This window comes from Macrotis lagotis, chromosome 1, assembly GCF_037893015.1.
Source record: "Macrotis lagotis isolate mMagLag1 chromosome 1, bilby.v1.9.chrom.fasta, whole genome shotgun sequence".
Lineage (NCBI taxonomy): Eukaryota > Metazoa > Chordata > Mammalia > Peramelemorphia > Peramelidae > Macrotis > Macrotis lagotis.
Genome location: NC_133658.1, coordinates 464,086,571 through 464,104,789, shown reverse-complemented (window position 1 = coordinate 464,104,789; position 18,219 = coordinate 464,086,571).

The following is an 18,219-nucleotide window of genomic DNA, read 5'->3' as shown; positions in this document are numbered from 1 at the left end:
CATGGATCTTCCAAGGGTAAGCAAGAGTACATTGGCAGAATAAATTGGAGAATAAAAATATAGAAAAAAAATTTTTGAGAGAAAAGAAAGAATGGGCCTGGTTCAGTTACAGTCTTTACCCTTGATGAGTCTATCTTAACATGAGGATGATTAGAAACATGTAATCTTTCATTTCTACCTACCTTATCAGGCTTTATAATATGTCAGTTCAAAGAATAAATTTTATAAATGAAGTAAAAGTGGAAGAAAAAGCAGAAATGTCATGATTTTTCTGATTACTTCTATCAAGGAGTAGAAAGTAGAGAGAGAGAGAAAATAGGTGAAAGTAAATACCTTTTATGTTAAATATTTTCCTATTTTCAAAGACTCACAGGGTTAGGACTTGGTTAGCTGGTTCTCCTCTTATTTTATAGAAGAAGAAAATGAGCAACAGAGAAGTTAAATGAATGTAACATAAGGAATAAGTAGTAGAGTCAAGAAAGTTCCATAGGCCAAGTCTACTGCTGGTCTCTCTTCTCTCAAGATGCAAAATGAAGACTAAGTTTAGCTGATAAGAAAATAAAATAGCTCCAAGCATGTTTCTTATCACTTCTTTAATTATCATAGATATTATGATATCCTGAGCCATAGCTCCACCAAATGAATGAATCCAACAAAGAAATTAAGTACTTACTAAGTAATTACTCTCTTGTGCTAAATTCTATAGACACAGAAAGAATAAAGCAAAACATTATTAATTCTCCAGAAGTTTATATTCTTATAGGGTAGATAAAACATAAAAGGATATTCAAACTTAGAAATGACAACTAAGTTATTTCTATTATACTAAGAAAACCTGATCAGTTTAGTTACACATTCTATGTGTGAGAGAAACATGTCATAACCCGAAAAACCACATGAATAATTCTAATTATATCAATGTTGAAAAGTATTTTTAATTTTTAATTGTTTCAATGCTTTTATTCAAGTTCCATATAATAATTAATACTGAATAAGAGAATTCATTTACTTTCTGCTTTTATTTCAAATGGGAAAAAATCATCACGAATGATGGAACAAACAGAAAGTGAACTTAACATTTTGTGATATCACAATCAGTGTCTTAAACAAATTTGCCTCTAAGGGGCAGCAAGGTGGCACAGTGGATAGTTCACTGGCACTGGAGTTAAGAGGACCTGAGTTCAAATGTAACTTTCAGACTCTGAATAATTAACTAGCTGCATGACCTTGGACAAGTCACTTAATCCTATTGCCCTGCCAAAAAAAAACAAAAGAAAAAAACTTGCCTCTGAGTGATGAATTTGTACTGGCTGTCCCCCCATATCTGTATTGTGCTCCCTCTTTGACATCATTCGATAAGTTCTCTAGTCTGTGTTCTGATACCATCAGCTCCGTCTCTGGTGGATCACATTCTTTATCATAAGCCCATCATAGAAGTTACTTCCATTTTTTTCCACAGTTGCTGTTACTTATTGTAATTCCCTCCATCCATTCCTCCCCACTACCATCTATTATATTTTTCTCTCTTCTTTCACTCTGGCCTTCTTCAAAAATGTGCTGTGGGGTAGCTGGGTGGTTCAGTGGAAAGAGCACCAGCCCTGGGGCCAAGAGGCTCCAAACCTACATCCCACCCCAGAGACCAAGCAACCACCCAGTCCTGTGGTCCTGGACAGGTCACCCAGTCCTGTGGTCCTGGACAGGACACCCAATCCCACCCCCTGGCAAAAAAGTAAAAAAAGAAGATGTGTTATATCTGACCATCCTCTCCTATATCATCCACATCCCCCCTCCTCTCCCCATCCCCCTTCTCTCCTTTTTCTTCTAGATATCTATACCCTATTGAGTGTGTATGCTCTTTCCTCTCTGACCTATTTCCAATGAGAATGAAGGCTTCTTCCTTTCCCCCTCACCTTTCCCCCTTCCATTCCATTGCAAAAGCTACATGAAATGTCTTAGCCAATTCTCTTACTCCCAGTACATTTCCCTTTCACCCATTGACTCCATTTTTATAATATTATATCTTCAAATTCAGCTTTCAGTTTGGAGCATTTTTTATTGATGTCTTATTTTTCCAAATACATGTTATCAAAGTTTTTCAACATTCATCCATATGCCTATGTATATTCTTAAGTTACAAAATTTCCTTTCACCCACCCTTCTGCTGAACAGTCAGGTTAATATTTCCATACATATTTGTGTTAAGCACATTTACAGATTAGTCATTTTCAGTATGAGGAATTAGGATTAAAGGAAAAAAAAATACATAAGAGATATTTTTTAAAAGTGAATGTAGTGTTCATCAGATTCTGAAGGATTCTTTTTTTTATTTTGAATGCTCCAGGTCTGAGTTTCACCTTTGCCCAGTAAAGCCCCATTGACTATTCCTTCCTAAGGACAAGAGTCCTAACCCTCCATAGAAACTCCAAACAATGCACAATCTCACTTAAGTAAGATTTTCTAACCCCCAAACAAAGCATATACTCTATGGAGACCCCAATGACTTCCAGATGCTTCACTGGGATGTGCCTACAGAAATCTGAAACAAATAGATCCCTAATTCAAACTTAAAAAGTTATCTTTATTTCCACTGTATAGTGACTTCCATATAATTTGGATAATGGGGAGGTATGGTCACCTGAGGGGACTTTTGATTATGTTATTCTCATTGACCATAATAACCTGTGCCAGAGTCAACACAAATGGATTCCATATGTTCAGCTGTTTCTTGAACTAAGATGGTACCCCTCCCTATGTGAATCTCTCAAAACTGGTACAACAGACAGCCCAGTCCCTTCCACTACTCCTCCAGATGATCCTCTGGAAGATGTCCTTCTTTCATTCCCACTCAACTTTCCTCCTCACACTCCTCCTCCTCTACCTGATTCCACCTCAGGTCTTTCACTAAATATGGATTAAATATCTATTCTTCCTCCTACAGCCTCAAATAATTTGCCTTCTTCACCACCACAATTTCGCTTCCTCTTTCACCTCCTCTTCAGCCTCCCCTTCATCCCTCTTCTGTCCTTTCTCTTCACAAAGTAGTGGGTCCTGAGGGTGAACCTATCAGATTTGATGTCTTTTTCTCTTTTGCTGACCTCAATCAGATTGAAAAAACAACTTGGTTCCAATTCTACTGATCCCTCTCAGTTTTGTAAAGAATTTCACTATCTTACTCTATTCTAGGACCTGACCTAGAGAGACCTTTATGTTATTTTTTTCCACTTGTATGACTCTTAATGAGAAGGAAAGAGTTTGGAAAGCAGCATAGGATAATTCAGACAAGTTAAAAAGACAGAATTTCATAGAAAGTCCTATAGGAACAACTGCTATCCCTTGGGAAGACCCTAAATGGGACTGCCAATATTCCCAAGGTTTTCATGGTAAGGATTGCATGATTGCTTGCCTGGTGACTGGCCTGCAAATTGCAGCTGGAAAAGCTGTCAACGTTGATAAAGTTAAGGAGATTTAGTATAACATTCCTTAACAGACATAAAAAGGCTATGAACAAATATACTAATGTTAATCCTGAATCTCCTGGAGGAATTATTTTCTAAAATATCCACATCATTTCTCAGTCAGGCCCTGAAATGCATAGAAAGCTGAAGAAGATGGAAGTTGGCCCCCAGACATCTATAGGAGACTTGGTCAATATGGAGTTTTGATTTTTAATAATTGGGATTAAGAGAAAGCAATATCGCAGACCAAATCTCTCCAGATATTAGCCTCCGCCATTAATGGGTCTCAAGACCCTGAAGGACACTTAATAAGGGCAATAATCTCAGAGCTTACTATTAAATATGGTAGGTTAGAACAATGAGAAACTCAATGCTAAATCTCAGATCCCCCCTCCAAATCTTGTTCAAGGTGTGGCAAAAAAGGACACTGGATGTCAGACTACACCTCTCTTCCTTGAAAAGGAAGACCTTGGTTGACTCCTAACAACCTTTCTGCTGTCTTGGGTTTGAATATGGATGACTGATGGTGCCTAAGCTCTGCCTCAGCCCTTGAACTCATAATGGAAGCAGAAGTTTGGGTAACTCTGCAAGTGGCAGGTGAGGCAAAATCTTGTCTCCTAGACATGGGGACCACCTTCTCTCTCCTGTAGGAATATTAAGGCCCCACCCAGAACTCATTTATTTCAATTAGGGGATTGAGGGACTCAATTTCTTTACACTATTCTGTTGGGGCTTCCACTTTTACTCATCCTTTTACTGGTAGTTCCCAGTTGTCCTTTGCCTATATTGGGCAGGAATATCCTTTCCCATTTAAAGGTACAGATCTTAATTCCCTCCCTTCTGCAATCATATGAGGATTCTATGGTTATTTTCCTTCTCTGTCTTTCTGACTCTCCCACTACCCTCTGATTCCTCCCCTTCACAGTCCAATCACAAAGCTTTCTCTGACCTTCTTATGTCCTTCCATCATATTTCTGACATTCCCTTTCCAGATCCTGATGATTACTGGTTCATCAATGGAAATTTCTCCTTAGTAAATAGGAAGTAGATAACAGGGTATGCCATTGTATCCTCCACATCTCTCATTGAGACCTTTCCTCTTCCTCTACAGACTTATTCACAGAGAGCAGAATTCATTGCCTTAATTCAAGCTCTCATTCCAGTAAAAGGAAACTATATTAATATTGGCACAGATTCTCAATATCCTTTCCATATTTTACATTCTCATGCCTCTATGTGTACATGAAGAAATTTCCTTACTTCCAAAGCTCTCTGTTGACTAATGCTGACCTAATTCTTAAACTCCTCTCTGCCACAACCTCCTCTTCTCCTTTGGCAGTGATCCATTATAAGGGCCATGAGGGCATGTCCACCTCTGTGGCAGCTAAAAATGATAGAGCTGACAAGGCAGTCAAACAGGTTGCATGCTAAGCCTACATACACCTTCAATAGGTTACCTTGCCTTCCCTGAATCCAAAATATACACTGGTTGAAAAAACAAGCCCACCTCTCTAAAGATGTAGTATGATAAGGGCCCTGACTAACTCAAAACTGCTGTTTTCTTCTTCACCAAAAGCAAGCAGGCACCACTTTTATCACTTTCATGATTCTCTCCAAGTAGGACATAAATCCCTCTAACAGTTTCTGTACTCACTGCTTAGCACACCTATTCTCTCTGACACACTCTTGACCCTTACCAAAGACTGTTGCATCTGTAACCATACCTCCACTCAAGGGGGCCTCCATATCTCATCCCCTTCCCAATATACCAAGCACATGGGCATGTCCCTGGTCAAGACCCATGACAGTTCTAGCCCTTGCAGATTCTCTCTCACTTTGGCACAGGGAGTGGAATGAGTTTGCTTACCTCTTATCTCTCCATCTTGGTGTATGCTTGAGAGGAGATGGGATCTTCTTCCTCTGTGAGAATACTGCATACCTATGTCTAACCATCAACTGGATATGTATTTGTTCCCTGGTCTACCTCTCACCCACACTGAGGTAGCTCCTAACAACCATTCCATTTCTGTCACCCTTAAAACACAAGCAAGGTGCTGAAGAGCTCTTGCTCTTATTCCTTTCTTAGTGGCTATAGGCATCCTTTCTGGTATGGACATGGGAGTAAGTGGCATCACAACTTCTCTGAATTACTTTCAGCAGCTATCACAAAACCTTCAGGCTAGTCTTGATGATATGGCCAGAAGCCTTCTAAAAATTCAAGATCAACTGCATTCCCTAGCAGCTTGCAAAACAGATGGGACCTGACTAGACCAACTGAGAGCAAAGAAGAATACTATTTCTATGTTAATCTGTCTGGATTGATTCAGGATGCTGCTGAAAATTTGGCTGACAGAGCCACACTTATTTGGGAAAAATCAGCTGACACTTGGTCCAGTGGGTTTTAGTCTACTCATATACTCCATTGGCTCCTTCCCATATTAATCCCACTAATCATGGTCTTGTCAGTCTTCTTAGGTCCTCCTTTGTTTGGGATACTTACATCCTTCATACACAACAGTGAACACTGCAACATCTCAAATGAACATATCTATGATGTTACTTCAGGGACAAGTATGCAGGTCCACCCTTTTTTTTAAATTGATATTTTATTTTTCCAAATGCAAGTTATTAAAGTTTTTTAACATTCATCCATATGCATATGTATATTTTTAAGTTAAAAAAGTTCCTTAGACCTTCATTCCCACCCCACTCTCCTCAGTGGCCAACAGTCAGTTTAACATTGTATATACAGATTTTTGATAAACATGTTTACAGTTTAGTTATTTTGATAAAATAAAGATAATTTTTATAAAGTGTTCATCATATTCTGAAGGGATATTTTTTGTTTTTCTTTCATTTTGTTTTGTTTTGTTTCTGTTACTCTGGATGGGGATAGTGTTATCCATAATAGGTTATCCTAGCTCAATGAACTGCTGAGAGGAGGTGCTTTCTTCAAGGTTGATCATCTCAGGATGTTGTTGCTAATGTGTACATTGTTCTTTTGGTTTTGCTCTCCTTTGATCAGCATCATCAGATCCTGTAACTCATTCCATGCTTCTCTAGATGTTGACCATTTATGGTTTCTTATAGAACAATAATATTCCTTAGTATTCTTGTACCATAACTTGTTTACCCATTCACCAATTGATGGGCATTCCCTCAATTTCCAATTTTTTTTTCCACTATGAAAAAGAGCTGCTATAAATATTTTGGAACATGAGAGACTTTTCCCATTTTTTGTGATTCTGGATATAGGCCTACAATTGATATTCCTGGGTCAAAGGAACAGTTTTATTGCTCTATGGGCATGATTCCATATGCTCTCCAGAATGGTTGGATCATATCGCAACTCTACCAACAATATATCAATTGTCCCACTCCTCTCACATCCTCCCCAACATTGATAATTTTCCCTCTATCTCAGCTTAACCAATCTGATAATTATGAGTTGATAGTTCAGTGTTGTTTCAATGTGCATTTCTCTAATCAATAATGATTTGGAGCATGTTTTTCATATGATTACATATAGCTTTATTTTCTTCATTTGAAAACTGTCCTTTCCTATCTTTTGACCAATTGTCAATTGGGGAATGACTTGTGATCTTATAAATTTGATGCAATTTATATATTTTAGAGAAGTACTGCTATTATGAAGATTGTTTCCTAGTTTTCTGTTTTCCTTCTGATTATGCAGTTCATAAGGTACTCTATTTCTTGTTTGATCACAAATTTGTCCCCTTTCCATAGAATCTAATAAAATATTTTTTGCCTATTAATTTACATATAGTCTTACTCTTTATGTCTAAATCCTGTACCCATTTTGACCTTATTTTGGTATAGAGTGTGAGATATGGATCTATGCCTAGTCCCTGACATTCCATTTCCTAGTTTTCCCAAAAATGTTTGTCAAATAGATAATTCTTATATTAGAAGCTGATATCTTTAGGTTTCTCAAACAGGAGATTGCTGTAGCCATTTACTGTAATTTTTTTTAATATATACTAATCGACTAAACTATTACTCCATTTCTTAACCAGTCCCAGGAAGTTTTGATGGATGTTGATTTATAGTATAGCTTTAGATCTGGTAGAGCTAGGCCATCTTTTTTTTTACATTTTTTTCATTAGATCCCTTGCTATTATTGACTTTTTGTTGCACCAGATGAAGTTTGCTACCATTTGTCCCAGCTTTGTAAAACAGTTATCTGATAGTTTGATTGGTATGGAACTTAATAAGTAATTTAATTTGGGTGGAATTGTCATTTTTTATATTAGCTCAACCTAACCATGAACAATTTACATTTTTCTAATTATTTAGATCTGCATTTATTTGGCTGAGTGGTGCTTTATAATTGTGTTCATATGGTTTCTGGGTTTGACTTGGGAGGTAGATTCCCAAATATTTAAAGTTTTTTACAATTACTTCAAATGGAATTTCACTTTGCATTTCTTGCTCTTGGGCTTTGTTGTTCATTCATAGAAATGCTGATGACTTATGTGGATTTATTTTATATCCTGCTACTTTGCTGAATTTGTTATTTGTTTCAATGAGTTTTTAGATGATTTTTTCCAATTCTCTAAGTATATCATCATATCATCTGCAAAGAGTGAAAGCTTTGCTACCTCATTGCCAATTCTGATTCCTTCAATTTCTTTTTCCTTCTCTTATTGCTAGAGCTAACCTTTCCAAAACTATATTGAATAGTAATGACGATAATGGGCAACCTTGTTTCCCCTCTGATCTCATTAGAAATGATCTCAGTTTATCCCAAGACATATAATATTTGTAGATGTTTTAGATAGATGCTACTTTAAGGAAAACTCCATTTATTCCTAAATTTTCTAGAGGGTTTATTTTTGAGAAAAAATATACTTCAGTCTGTGTTCAGATTCCAATGGCTCTGTCTCTGGGGTGCCTTCTTTATCATAAATTCACCAAAGAAGTTGCTTCAATATTTTTCCCATAGTTGCTATAACTAGTTGTATTTCCCTCTGCTCTATTCCTTCCCAGTCTCATTTGTTCTATTCTCTCTCCTTTCACTCTGTCCCTATTCAAGAGTGTGTTGTATCTGAGTACCCTCTCCCACAATCTTTCTTCTCTTCTATCATCTATTTCCCCCCTTCCATCTCCCCATTCCCCCTCATCCCATCCATTTCTTCTCATTTTTTCTAGAGTAAGATAGATTTCTATACCTTATTAAGGGTGTAATTTATTTCCTCTCTGAGCCATTTCTGATGAGAATGAAGGCTCACTCATCCCCCTTTGCCTTTCCCCATTCTACTTCATTGAGAATGCTTTTCCTTGACTCTTATGTGAAATACCTTAGCCCCTTCTTCCTCTCCTTTCTCTTCCTCCCATACCTTCCTTTGTCACCCACTGACTCCCTCTTTTTACTATATTATACTATTATATTCAGCTCCTTCCTATGCCTTGTCTATATATGCTCCTTCCAATGGCTCTTATAAATGATCATATGAGTTAACATTATTTTCTTTCCATATAAGAATACAAACAATTCAACATCATTAAATTCCTCATAGTGCTTCTCATCCCTCCCTCTCTATGGTTCACCCCAGTCCTGTACTTGGAGATAAAAATTTCTGTTCAGCTACGCTTATTTCAATAGGAAAGTTTGAATGTCTCCTGTTTCAGTGAAAGTCCAACTATTTCCCTGAAAGAGGATATTCAGTTTTGTTGGGTAGTTGATTCTCAGTTGTAAACCACAATCTTCTGCTTTCTAGAATATCATTTTCCAAGCCCTACGAGTCCTTAATGTAGATGCTGCCAGATCCTGTGTAATCCTCACTATAGAACCCTGGTAGTTGAATTGTTTGTTTCTGGCAGCTTTTAGTATTTTCTCTTTGACTTGGGAGTTATGGAATTTAGCTATAATATTACTGGAAGTTTTTCTTTTGGGATCTCTTTCAGGAGAGGCTCTGACTGCTCTCTTGCCTGTGATTTGGTATATGGATGACGACAGATCTTCCCTCCGCCCTGGAGCTGAGGAGAGTCCTTTCTCAGCTATGGAGCCCAAAATGCAACCTGGGTTGCATTGTGTGTGGGCAAACAGCAGAATCCTGGCCCAGGGAGAGCAGAGAGACCTCTGCAGTTTACCCTAACCGCCTTGCCATCTGTGGGCTGTGCTCTGGAGGTGCAGGCTGCCTTCCCCTATTCCTGCTGGAAGTTCTTACAACAAGTCTGCTCTGAGGCCAATGTTCACTCTGCACTCACTCTCCTGCAGCAGAGTTCTCTCACCACGTCTTCAAGCTGTTCCTGGTGATCCCTGTGCAAGGAGGTCTGGGAAACGCCCCCTCTGCCACTGACCTAGGCACCCCCAGGAATCTAGGAACTTGACCTGGCTGCCCTGTGACTGAGCTACAGTTATGCTTGCATCATAGCACTCCAGTCCCAGTGAAAGAGACTTTCCCCTCAGAACTTCTAAGTTGTCTTGTATTGGGAAATTGTATCACTCAGTCTTTCTATGGATTATGCCACTCTAAATTTTAATTTGACAGTTTTTGGACTTTTTGGGGGGAGCAAGGTTCAGGGAAATCCTGCCTTCATGCCACCGTCTTGGTTCTGTTCCCTAATGTTTTTATTAGGAATGAATGCTATATTTTATCAAAGCCTTTTGTTCATCATCTAGTGGGATATTCATATTATTTCTGTTGTTTTGCTATTGATATGTCAATTATTTTGAGTATTTCCATAATATTGAACCATTCCTGCCTGCCTGGTATAAATTCTACCTGATCATGGTGTATTATCTTATTAATAACTTGCTATACTCTCATTTTGGCATCAGTGTTCATTAGGGTGATTGCTCTACAATTTTCTTTTTCTATTTTGGTTCTTCCTGTTATAGGTATCAGCACCATGTTGGTGTTATAAAAGGAATTTGACAGAACTACTTCTATTTTTTAAAATAGTTTAAGTAGAATATGAATTAATTGTTCTTAAAATGTTTGGTAGAATTCATTTGTAATTCCCTCTGGAACTGGATACATTTCCTTAGGGAATTTATTGATGGTTTCTTCAATTTATTTTTATGAAATGGGACTATTGTCTATTATTTCTTTTTTCTCTTAATCTAGGCAGTTTATATTTTCTTAAATAATCATCCATTTCATTAAGCTTAACAAATTTATTGGCCTAAAGTTGGGCAAAGTAGCTCCACATTATCTCTTTATTGATTGTTCAACATTTTCACCCTTTTAGCAATCTTATTGGTGTATAGTTCACCTATCATATTTTTGATAGTGGTAATTTGGTTATCTTCTTTCCTTTTTAAAACATCGAAGATATCAAGGTCACCCACTACATCTAAAACCATTACCAGTTGTCTTGACTCTGTCTTGTTATTCTGGATTATTATGACTTTGGAAGAGAAAGTGAGGCAGTTGATTTCATGATGCTATCTTACTTAAATCCAATTGATGCACCCCCCCAAAAAAAAAGACATCAGTCATAAGCATTCCTCCAAGTCCTATGGCAACAGGCAAGAAATGAAGCAACAGGTGCGGATATGCTGGAAGCTGTCGTCGTAAAGCTGCACACAAGCGGCCCAGGCCATAGAATCATTTTTTCAATGAATGGACAGGGACATTGAACAGCCCCCTGGGTAACTGAACATTCATTTTAAGGATCACACTGCTCACCTCTTGATGAAAGGAATAGGCTAGAAAGGGTAAGCTAAAACTTGTCTGTTTACACAGCCCTGGCCTGATTGCCATGGCTGGTGAGGAATCCAACAGTGTGGTTGATACAAACAGCTCCTGTTGTGAGAGAACTCAGCAAATTATGGTATCTTAAGTGAAACAAGGTAGGCAAATGAATGTTATCTTACTGAAGTCTGGAGTGCTTCAAGTGACAAGGAATGCCATGAAGCTGGGGTAGGCTTTCAATCAAAACTAATGTAGACTTCCAGCCAAGATGGCACAGAGAAGCCAGGTCCTATGCTAAGGTCTCCTGATCTTCCCTCATAAACAATGTGAAACAAACCTCTTAATGCAAGTCCTATCAACAAATCCCAGAAAGAGAAGAGAGGAGAACACCACCTACCTCAAGGTCTGTCTTCTGGGATAAGGGGTGTGGCAGGCGGGAGAGCCAGACTAATATGAGATCAGCCCCAGGGCCTTTCACTGTGGGAGACACATTTGCTCTGAGAAACAAGCAGATAGTGGGGGCATGGCCATGGTACAGATGATCTGGGACTTACAGGAAGGGCTGGATAGTAACTACCGCCTCTATCACCCCCAATGGCCAGTAGGAAATATTACATTCAGTGAGAAAAGCCTCCAAACCCCCTACTGGCTATCTAGAGATATTACACTCAGTGAGTATAGCCTCTAGGGATCTCAATACCAAACCTCTGTGAACCAGCCCCTGCCCCAAAATAAGATCTTAGGAAAATGTAAAAAGGCCAGTGGAAAAGGGGGGCAAAGAAAACTTCAGAGAGATGTGGAACCTCTGAGAAGAATATGATTTGGTCTCCAGCACAGAAAGATTTCCTTGAAGAAATCAGGAAGGAGTTTAAAAATCAATTGAAAAATCTGGGAAAAGAAACCCAAGAGAAGATTAACACCTTGCAACAAGAAAACAAATCCTTGGAAAATACAATTGGACAAATGAAAAAGAAAATCATTCTCTCAAAACGTCAAATGATCAAAGGGAAAACTTTTACAAAAATGGAATTAACAAATTGACCAATTGGAGAAAGAGTTGCAAAAGGGAAATGAAGAAAATTCTTCTCTTACTAAAAGAATGGAGTGTAAAGCAGCATTTAATTCCATTAAAAGTAAAGTTCAAGTGAAGCTGAGAGAGATACAGGACTCTTGGCTCAGTGCTTATATTTTTTAGCATGATATTTTCATCCATGTTATCAACTGCATTCAATAAGGATGAACATGGCCTCAAGGCAAGCTACTGAACTGATTCTAAATTCTTTAACTTGACAAAACTACAATCCAAGATCAAAGTGGAGGGAATGTTGATGCACAATCTTCTGTTTGTAGATGAATGTGCAATCAATGCAGCCTCTGAAACTGAGATACAATAAAGTATGGATTGATTCTCTACTGCTTCTACTAATTTTGGTCTAATAATTAACACCAAGAAAACACAGAGCTAGCAGCACACCATCCAAATATGGAAACCATTGATTATGCCAAATGGAGAAGTTTTGAGTATTGTGGACAAGTTTACCTTGGCAGTGTCCGTTTCCAAGGAGATGAACATTGACAATGAGGTTGACATGTGCATTGCCAGAGATAGCTCAGTATTTGGGATGCTACAAAAGGAAGTATGGGAGAGAAGAGATATTAGACTATCAAACTGAAGGGTCTACAGAGCCATTGGGCTGACCCTATTTCTATATGCCTATGAAACCTGTACAGTCTTTCAGCATCATGCCAAGAACCTGAATTACTTCCATTTAAGTTGTCTTAGAAAGATTCTGAAGAGCACCTGGCAGGAGAAGATATCAGACACTGAGATCATTTGTCGAGCTAAACTTCCCATCATTCTAGCATTACTATAGAGTGTGTAACTATGATGGACTGGACATGTTGTTAGAATTGCTAGATGTATGCATGCAAAAATAATATTTTATGGAGAACTCACACAGGGCAAGTGTTCACAAGGGGGTCAGAAGAAGGAATACTGAGACATCCTGAAGGTTTCATTAAAGAACTTTAGAATTGATTGTACACCATGAGAAACACTGGCATAGGATTGGCCAACATGGCATGCCCTCATCAGTGAGGGTGCTTCACTCTATGAGGAAGCAGAATTGGAACAGCTCAGCAGAAACATAGTTTCCAATAGTTTAGAGTACACACTCCAAGTGTTCACATGGCCTATTTGTGCCTAACCTGGGGGAGCTCATTATTGGTCAGATCACTCATTAGTTGGACACACTGTAATTTGTCTCAAACATAGAGAGATATCATTTTTGTTCTTCTTAGATAATGAAGGGCAGGAACCAACCAACTTTAAGAATCTCAATTTCGGCAGCTAGGTGGCACAGTGGATAGATCACTGGCCCTGAAGTCAGGAGTACCCAAGTTCAAATCCAACCTCAGAGATTAATTACCTAGCTGTGTGGCCTTGGGCAAGCCACTTAACCCCATTTGCCTTGCAAAAAAAAAAAAGAATCTCAATTCCCTGGCCCCAACAACTCCACCCAGGGTACTTAACCCCTTGTTTAGGAAAGTGGTAAATTAAGTCCAACACTGATTTAGTTAACTATAAGAATCTTAAAGGGCTCTTAGTACTGGGATACTCTTTTTTTTTAAGGTTTTTTGCAAGGCAATGGGGTTAAGTGGCTTGCCCAAGGCCACATAGTTATGTAATGATCAAGTGTCTGAAAGCCTGATTTGAACTCAAAGTACTACTGACTGCAGGGCTAGTGCTCTATCCAGTGCACCACCTAGCCACCCTGTACTGAGATACTCTTAATGTGTCACTTAAGAATCTTAAAATTGATTGCACATTATTGGAGACACTGACACAGGGACTGCCCAGTTTATGCTGCCCTCATCAGAGAAAGGGTTAAGTTTTGTGAGCATAGCAGAATTAGAGTATGTCAAAGTAAGCTGAGACAGTTTAGAGTAAACTCATCTGCTTTTCTTTTATATATGTACACAAATATTTTATTTGTTTTTCAATTATAAACAATGGTAGTTTCCACCTATCGTTTTTTTGGTAAGGTTTTGAACTTTACACATTCTCTCCCCCACCCCGTCCCCTTCCCTCCCCCTCCCCCACACAAAAGGAAATGCATTGTTTCCATGCTATGCATTAATAAAAAATTGAATGTGTTGAGAAGGAAAAAAAACATATACTTGCGGAAATAATAAAACGTTAGAGATAGCAAAATTATGTAGCACGTAAGACAACTTTTAGTCTTTAGTCTTTGTTTAAGCTCCACAATTCTTTCTCTGTATTCAAATTGTATTCTCCATCACAGATACCCTAAAATTGTCTGTGATTATTGCACTGATAGAATGAGTAAGTCCATTAAGGTTGATCATCACCCCAATGTTGCTGTTAGGGGTGTATAATGTTCTTCTGTTTATGCTCATCTCGCTCATCATCAGTTCATGCAAGTCTTTCTAGGATTCTCTGAAATCCTGTCTATCCTGGTTGCTAATAGAACAATAGTGCTTCATAATATACATTTACCATAATTTGTTCAATCTTTCCCCAATTGATGAACATCTCATTGATTTCCAATTCTTTGCCACAACAAATAGAGCTGCTATGAAAATGTTTGTACAAGAGAAATTTTATCCTTTTTTGGTGATCCCTTCAGAGTATAGCCTCAGTAGTGGCATCTGGATCAAAGGGTATGCACATTTTTATTGCCCTTTGAGCAGAATCCCAAATTGCTCTCCAGAAAGGTTGGATCATTTCACAGTTCCACCAACAATGCATTAGTGTCCCAGATTTCCCACATCCCTTTCTAATATTTCCTTTCTGATCATATTGGCCAATCTGAGAGGTATGAGGTAGTACCTCAGAGATGCTTTAATTTGCCTTTCTTCTAATCAGTAACTATTTAGAACAATTTTTTCTTATGTCTATGAATAGCTTTGATTTCCTAATCTGCAAATTGCCTTTGCATATCAATCTCTATCATTAGAAATACACTTCTCAAGAGTCATGAATCACGTCAAATTTTAATCACTTTTCATCTTAACCCCTTTTCAATTACCTTCCATAGACCAATAAACCTCATGAGCCAAAGCATCATCCAAAGCCAAAATCAATTCAAGAACCATTTGTACCCCTCCCGCATGTTACCTCCAATTGCAATAAAAGCATCAAGCTTAGAAAAATTTTTTTCATTATATACTCATGTCCAGTCTTCCTCCTTCTTTATAGTATTCCAACCATAGTCCTACAGCCCTCCCCAACTAATGTATCAGGTAAGCTGTTTTCCCCAACACTTACCCCATTAGCATCCCAGTCATGGTACTTAAACCCTCATTAGCTATAATATGGATTAAATTAAGATCACTTCCTATTTTCTTTATTTCAAACCTTCTTAGTAGATTCCCACCATCTGCCCCATGGTACTTCAAACCACTAAGTATCTAGTAAAGTCAAGTCCATTTCTGATTTAATTAAGTATAGAGCCTTTAAGTACTCTTAGTACTGAGACACCTATGGATTGTAGATATAATTAAGATATAATTACAATCTGGAAGGAGTTTAAATTATAAGATATAATTACAATTGATTGTAAGATATGGGAAACACTTTCAAAAGATCACCCACCATTGGGTACCCTTATCCGAGAAGATGTTGAGCCCAATGAGCATAGCAGAATTAAAGTAAGTTAAAGGAAATGTGAGACATATGTTTTGAGTAAACATTCTAGTTTTCTGCCTAGAGTATTTTTGCAAGCCCTGTGGTAGAGCACCTTGAGCTTCTATTGTGCTGGTCACTCACAGGTGAACCCACTGTAATTTTTCTGAAACATAGTGATGTCATTTTGATCATCTTTGATAGAAGGCCAAGAACCAATATACCCATATCCTCTAAATACAATCCCTTATATTATATTCAACCATTTAACTATCCGAAGAAAAATACAATTCTTAAAAGTTGCAAGTATTATCTTCCCATGTAGTGTTGTATGCAAATTAATGCTCTTGACTAACATTTTTCCCACTTTCTGTTTACCTTTTTAATGCATCCCTTGGATCTTATATTTCAAGATCAAATTCTCTGCTCAATTCTGTTTTTCATAAGGAAATTTTGGAAATCTTCTATTTCATTGAATGGTTATCTCTCCCCAATAGAATATTTTTAAATTTTGCATGGTAATAAATTCTTGGTTATCATTCAAGAACCTTTGCCCTCTGAAATACTGTATTTCAGTTCTTCCAGTCCTTGAATGTTGATCCTGGTAAATCTTGTGTAATTCTGCTTGTGCTTCCTTTGTATTTAAATTAGTTCTTTTTGGTTGCTTGCAGTGCTTTTTCTTTCTTTTTTTATTTGAGAATTCTGGAATTTGAACATGATGGTCTTTGGAGTTTTTATCCTGGGCTCTCTTTCTAGAGGTGTCCTGTGCATTCTTTTAAATGTGACTTTGTCTGCTTGATCTTGCATATTTGGATAGTTTTTCCCAGTTAATTTTCTGAAAGATATTTTCCAGGCTCTCTTTTATGATCTAGGCTTTCCAGTAGACAATGATTTGTAAATTATCTTTCCTGGATCTGTTTCCAGGTCATTTGTTTTCCCTAAAATATACATTACATTTTCTTCTATTTTTCCATCTTTTGACTTTGTTTGATGGAATCTTGGTGTTTCATAGTTTTATTGGCTTCTATTTATCCAATTATGATTTGGGGGGTTTTATTTTCTTCAATTATTTTTTTTTGTATGTCCCTTTTCCATTTCATTAATTTTACTTTTTCTGAGTTGTATTCCATTCCAGTTTTCTGATTTTATTTTTTGAAGAGTTGAAATTTTTCCAGTGAGTTATTACTTTTAAGGGATCAGATTTTGTTGATCAATTTTTCATAATTTTCCTCCATGATTCTCAATTCTTTTTTCCATTTTTCTTCTTCTTTTCTTTTGTTTTTAAGTTCTTTTTTTTGAAGCTTTTCTATGAGGTTTTAGATTTGAGTTCAATTCATAGACACCTTTGAAACTTCCCAAGTAAGTAATTTGTCACTGCTTTCTTCTTCAAAGGTGACATTTTTATCACCTCTATCCACATAATTGCTTTTAAGAGTTAGGGCTTTGTTAACTTTTTGCTCATTTTGATTGTTGGAGCTCTGCTTCTGGTTTTTTTGGGAGCACAGACCCAAATTTTTTTCCTGGGGCTGGAATCTGATCACTGGCTTATTGCTTGCCAAGGAATCGTCTATGAAGAGGTTCTTTCCTCCTTTATGTTCAAGCTCTACTTATGCAGAGGTTTGTTCCCAACCCAGTCCTGTCTTTTGCCCTAGTATTCCTAGAATTTAGGACTTTGTCTCTGGTTGGGACCCTTCCTGCAGGTTTGCTATCTAGCCACCAAGGCCTGGACTGCACTAGAGCTAAAAGCCTCCAGCTAGCTTTCCGGCCTTTACTTCCATATTTTGCATGGGAAAAATGAAGATCCACTGAAGATCCTCCATGATGTCTACAGTTGAAAACTTGTTTCAATATTTTCCCTTTTTTTTATGGGACCTCTAACTTTAATGTCTGTGGAGAAGCTTCATTTAGTATTGCTTAGGGAAAAGCTCTGGGAACATGCTAGCTTTATGCCACCATCTTGGTTCTATCCTGGAAGTCCTTGTAAAATTGTTTTTTTGGATAAGCATACATTTGTCATTGAAAGAACATGGCCATCATATCAGAATTGTGTTGTCTTCAATAGATAAGTGAACTTATCTATGGTATTCAAAATGATTCATTTGCTGTAAACAATGATTCCCCCATATCAATGGTATTGTGCTGTGTTTTATTGGTGTTAATTGTTAGCCCAAAATTAGGATAAGCAACAGAGAATTAATGCATATTTGGTTGCACTTTAGAGTCTGCACTGAGTATACCATTATCTGTACCAAAGTCTTTCACCAACTCTCGTTCCAATGTATAACCTTTTTTGTCCTTTTGGTGAGGACAATTGAGGTTAATGACTAGCCCTGAGTCACTACACACACTAGTAAGATCTGAGGCCAAATTTGAACTTTGGTACTCCAGACTTTAGGGTCAGTTCTCTATCTACTGTACAGTTTTTCAATTCAAAATTGATTATAGATATCCA